Source organism: Trachurus trachurus (assembly GCF_905171665.1).
Source record: "Trachurus trachurus genome assembly, chromosome: 23".
NCBI lineage: Eukaryota > Metazoa > Chordata > Actinopteri > Carangiformes > Carangidae > Trachurus > Trachurus trachurus.
In genome coordinates this window covers 5,637,524-5,643,523 of record NC_139912.1, presented here as the reverse complement: position 1 = coordinate 5,643,523, position 6,000 = coordinate 5,637,524, and the positions used below count along the sequence as shown (strand labels likewise).

Below are 6,000 nucleotides of genomic sequence, written 5' to 3'. Positions count from 1 at the left end.
GACAACATCACACCCTTGAACTCGTTTCTAAATGTATAATTCATTGTGTATGATTCCAGATTCTTTTCTTGTGTCACTCGGCCGCTTTATGGGAGATTTTGCATGAGAAGTCGGGTTAAATCATTTCTAAGATCATTAGGGATCTCCACAGGGCTAAAAAAAAACAAAAAAAAAAAAAAAAAAATCCAGTTTTGCATAAAGCATATGAACTGGTGATGCAGTGATGCTTTCAAACGCCCTCAGCATGTCTTTTGTTTCAGTCGCCATTGAAGAAGGCCGATAGCTGGAGCAGGAATCACTCACATTGATCGTTCACAGTCTTGTAAAGAGTTCTCACATTTAACTGAAGGTAAAAATCTATTTTTGTTTGTTTTTTTTCCAAAAGTCGTCAATAAGAGATGGAAATCTCTTTCTAAAAACCCACCAAGAACGAGATGTAAAGATGCCAGAGCTGCTGGTTACGTAAAAGAAAGAAAAAACTATGAACAAAACAAAGATGAAAGGAAAGCTGAACCTTGACATTATCCAACACACACACACACACACACACACACACACACACACACACACACACACACACACACACACACACACACACACACACACACACACACACACACACACACACACACACACACACACAACATACAGTATGTCCATCTCTGAAAAGTCAGTTCACTGTAAATAACCAACGTGAGGACACAGGTCACCGATTCACTACAGACACATCTCCATATGCGTCGAAACCGAATGCAAGTTCACAGAAACGACGTTTGATCTCATCTTCGAAAAAAAAAAGAATAAATAAAAATGCTGCTGTTGCAAATGATTCAACTTTATCGACAGCTCAGTCATTGTATCGTCACATATTTGCACTCGGCTGGTTTTTGTTTCTATTGTCTGGGTTTCTACGGCCTACACTCTGCAGCTTCTCGTGTGCTCGCTGAGCCAAGGTAAAGCTTGTGTTTTAACTTTAAATGGTGCAGTGTGAAGTGGTTAAAGCGAGTACAGCTATAAATGTACCGCTGTTGTGTAAAAAAAAAAGAGCTTCAGATTTAGATTTAGCAGCAGTAAAGTCCACTTAAGCAGTGAGAGAAGCTGGAGGCAGATCAGGACAACAACAGATAAAATGATACTAAAACAAGAAGAGAAAGGACGAGAGAGAAATTCAATACAGTGTCAACATTGTGAGAGTCCAAGTGGAACTGGATAATATCATATGCACTTATCCAAAAACTAACATTCAAGATAAACACTATACACACAAGACAAGATAAAGCCATTAAAGTGCCTTGAAGTGTCTGCAGCAGCTCAGCAGTCATCTAGTAAGCAGAACTGATCAGAACAGGCACAGCGATTCAACACACAGTGAGCGTTGACACCTGGAGGTAAATGAAAGGTGATGCGAGAGTGTGTAGATTGTTTTGTCAGAGCGGAGATTCTGCTGATTTCTGCTGTAACGGGTGCCACGTTCAGTTTTCTCCTTCCTCGGTCGGGATGACACGTCGGAGACCCGACTGTGAAATAAGTTCAACAGCGAGATTAACAGAGATACTGTATACTGGCAGCTGGGTGGGAGGGAGGGAGGGATGGTGGTGGATAGGCCTGGGACGATAATCAATAAATCAATTAATCGCACGATAAATGAAAATGAACTCGATAGTTTTTCCGACCTCGATAAATCGCCATGTGCATGCGCACGTATTTGTTTTCCTGGTCTCTCGCCACCAACCAGGCTGGATGACAAGAGGCTTCACTCTGTGCATCGGTCTCAGCACCTGGGCCGTTTGTTCTGCAGAATGAAAGGAGTGAGCCCTCTTTTCAGTCATCCAGGATCTTTGTTTCCCAGAATGCATTTGGCAGCAACCGGCAGCGCTAGCTGTAAAGCTAAGCAGCTAAAAGCTATTCTACTGTAATTCTTGCTGCCGCGCTGTTAACACGTCACTCTTTTTTTTTAAGTTTTAATATTTTTTCATGCCAGAAAGTCACAGTTTAGATCCCCAGTCTGTGGTCAGTTTATCCACATATCGCCTGTTGGGAGTTCTCCGACGTTTTTGGAGCTAATGTGGTAGCAGCGAGCAGGAGGAGCGGGGCTTCCCACAGGCAGCAGCCTCTGCAGCAGCTCACGGGCCGGTCAACCTCCGTCATTGGGGGAGAAAACGACTAAGAAAACTTATCAGCAGGTTTTTAGAGGTTTACCGCCGGCTGGTTTAATACTTTTTAGGAGATAAATGCTAGTCTCATATAGTCATATTAGTCATATTAGTTTGTTTGAATGAAAAGTGGAGCTTCAGGTGTGTAACGTTATTGGACAGAAGAGCTGCACTGCACTGTTTATTATTTTTTGTTTATTTTATTTATTTAGGATAGTAGCTATATAAGTTCTTGTCTTTCCAATTACAATGGTTAAAAAAAGAAATACTCATGAGAAATAAAAGTTTATCTCATTTAAAAGGGTCTACTTGCATTATTATGAAATATTATTATTATATTAGTGGTTAATTTGTTCTAAAAAAAATGTGTCAATAATATCGTTTATCGTCAATAATTTGTGTGACAATATATCGTCCAGCAAAATTTATTATCGTCCCAGGCCTAGTGGTGGAGAAAAAAACACATAAATACAGACAGGAAGAGAAAAGGTGGGTGAGTCTTAAAGCAAGATGCCGACACTGACAGTGTGAGAGGTTTGATTCCCACAGAGGTAAACCATGTGCTGTAAAGAGTTTGGATTCAAAACAGACACAACAGACACTTTATATTAAGCTCCAGACAGATGGAAATAGATGAATTAACTGGTTTGATTTATACTGTTTTTATATTAGGCTGTCATTCTGGATACATCAACTCTACTGAATTCTGTTCTAACAAGTACATTTCCCATAAGTGGGACCAATAAAAGTAATTGTTGCAACTTTCCTGCTGCTGCTGCTGTCTTGGCCAGGCTTCCCTTGGAAAAGAGGTCAACGGGACTGACCTGGTTAAATAAAGGCTAATAAAAAAAAAAAAAAGGCTAATAAAAAAAAAGACTTATCTTATAATGAACAAACTACCAGCAGAACTGAAATCAGCCCCAAATGTAAGCACTTTTAAATCCATGTTAAAAACATTTCTCTTTTCACGTGCTTATAGCTGAGCTCTTTTAAGAACTTAAAACTTTACCTATTTTCTTTTATTTTACTTTTATTTGCTCTTGCTTTTAACTCTGTTTTTAGTGTTTTGTTTGTTTTTATTCTGTCTTATGCTTCTTTTTTAATGTTTTGTCTTTATGTAAAGCACATTGAGTTGCCTTGGTATGAAATGCGCTATATAAATAAAGATGCCTTGCCTTGCCTTGCCTTATGGGAGTAGGTCCTGGATGGGCCAGTGGGTATTTAGGGGTTAATACTTCTTGCCACACCGCAACACTGGATCTTACATAATTAGTATTGGTATATGTGGCAAAGAAAATCGATCAGACCAATTGTAATCTTCATGTTGAGGAAATTGAAACTTTTATTGAAATTCTTTGTATTTAAAGGGTCAATAAACCAAATTAAGACACAAAAAATGGCAGAATGAAGTCTTACAAATCCATGCAGTGGAAACAGGGCTCATGTCATGTGATCATCTCAATTATCACATGTCAATTGTTTTGTGCCCTAACAGTTGAAGTCTGGTTTGGTCTTTGCAGCAGCATGCAACTCTTTCATTGACCTTTTGCTGCACAACAGAGATGTGACGCAAAAACACAGAGCCAACAGTCGCTGCTGCTGCTGCTGCTGCTACTGCGTCTCAAACAATAAAGCCGATTTAATTCAGTATTTTTCTTATTATGCGAAGAAACGCTGAATATTTTTCTGCCAGTCACAACAAGTCAGGTTACAGCTCGTCACTTTGATTATCATAATGGTTTTATATAAAGTGTATTGTTGAGACTTTGACCTTCTCTGGTCTCATATACAAGTTTAATGTTAAAAACTGAGAACAGTCAAGGCCCAAAGTTTTTCTAAAGCTAAAAAGAATATATTGTGTATGAATAGACCTTAGCTATAGATTTAAATACATTTATATCAGGTTCTGTAAGCAGCTGCATATCAAAATGTCTGGATTAAAATGTATATATCCGGGTCACTGGGTGTTTTAACAGCAACTTTTTCCTATTGATATTATTTCTTATTAATCCAACCTATACAATGTACTGTATGCAAATACCTGCAAAAAACAAAAACAAATCCAAGAGCCAATTGGAGTTGTGCATATTTCCTATGCTTCTCTAATGTTTTACTTATTCAATACATGTATTAATCGATGGAATCAATAAATAAAACTGAGGCTGGTCCTAATAACACAGTGAAATACAGATACTTCTGCTGCAGAGCGATGTTCACACTCGACAAATCACAACAGACAAACCAAGTTCAAATGTCAATCCTCGGACGACGCAGCCAAACTCAATGCATCATAATAAAACGGAGTAAAATCTGACAGGAATCAAACCCCCGAGACCTTTCACATTACGCGTGCACACAAAAATAAAACATCTCGTAGCTGTGATCCAGCTGGATTACATTCATATGTGACAACTTAATGCGTCTCTAGTATGTTGCAGTAGTGAGATTGGATTTCCTTCCTTCTCTCTCCAGGCGCATCACTGTTCAGTTGTCATACTTACATGTTTTTAAAAGTGTCAGTAAACACCTCGTCTCGCTCGTTCCCTCTATCCCCGAAGCCTTTCTGACAAGGATGTTTCGACGCTTCGAGCTGCCTCTGCCACTATTTTAATTCAATTTATTTGTTTATGTCGCATCTCACAGGTTTATCTTCTTCTCCTGCATCGGATCACACGAGACGAGGCTTAAAGGGATAGTTCACCCAAAATTCAAATTTCACTCATTATCTTACTCACCCTCATGTCAACTAAGAGCTGTGAGAATTTTCAGAGTCCTCCGTGGCTTCTCTGAGTTACGGGGGGGTCCGTGCAGCAGTATTTGTCCATATAATGGTTGTGAATGGATACCACTTTTCTTCGTCCAAAATGACACACTAAAAAACATCAAATACCTCCATAGTGCTCGTCTGTAATGTCCCTCTTGTACTGAAGCCCCGACATGAGAAATTGTTCTGCAGTGAAGAGCAGTGAGCCGAGACACTGGGAGCTTCCGCTACAAACAAGCTTAAAATATATGCTTATTAAATTTTTTTCGGAACAATTTCTCATGTCGGGGCTTCAATACAAGAGGGACATTACAGACGAGCAGTATGGAGGTATTTGGATGTTTTTTGGTGTGTCATTTTGGACGAAGAAAAGTGGTATCCATTCACAACCATTATATGGACAAATACTGCTGCGCGTGAACTATCCCTTTAAAAAAAGAGAGAAATAAACGGAGGCTTTAGAGTCATGTGACATGGGATGAATCGACGGGGTTGTGATGACGCCGGTTGCACTCGTGCCTCGGACTGGGAGGGTTATTTCCAGCTCTGCCTTTAACCTTTCCATGCAGGTGCTGAGATTTCTGACCTTTACACCATGTGGTTCCCCGCTGCCTTTGAGTGCTTCTGATAGTTATGGAGTGGAGCTTTCTAGCATGTGCGTGTGTGTGTGTGTGTGTTTGTTGATGATGCACTTTTATCGTGTACGAGCTTGTGCTTTGAGTTTCAGGTTTTCCTCCTTGTATGTATGTGTATGTGTGTGTGTGTGTGTAGTGTTGATGCCGGGAAGCCGTCCGGGCCTCGTGCAGGAAACTCGATTTGACACGAGCATAGTGAAGATTACCTGTGTCCAGACAGTTATTGCCTTACAGACAATAAGAAGTGCCATCACTCACTTTTAAAGGTCAACGTGCTGAAACAAGGGGCTCTCCGCCCGGCCGGAAATAACCTTACAAAAGACCCACAGGGGAGAGAGAGAGAGGGATAGAAAGAGAGGGAGGGGGCAGAGATAGAGATAGAGAGATGGTGGGAGTCTCACCCCGACACAGCAGGCGTCCATCAGTCCACTGACCTCTGACTGAGATT

The 6,000-nt window shown here is 40.4% G+C and overlaps 1 pseudogene across 1 annotated transcript in view; it reads left to right on the top strand.

Annotated features, from left to right (window-relative positions):
- The first annotated feature begins 533 nt into the window (after window positions 1-533).
- Window positions 534-6,000, top strand: part of LOC311006516 — a 190,505-nt pseudogene continuing 185,038 nt past the window's right edge. Inside the window, exon 1 of the transcript in view lies at window positions 534-650. The product of the transcript in view is annotated as an uncharacterized misc_RNA (transcript). The remainder of the gene's footprint in view (window positions 651-6,000) is intronic.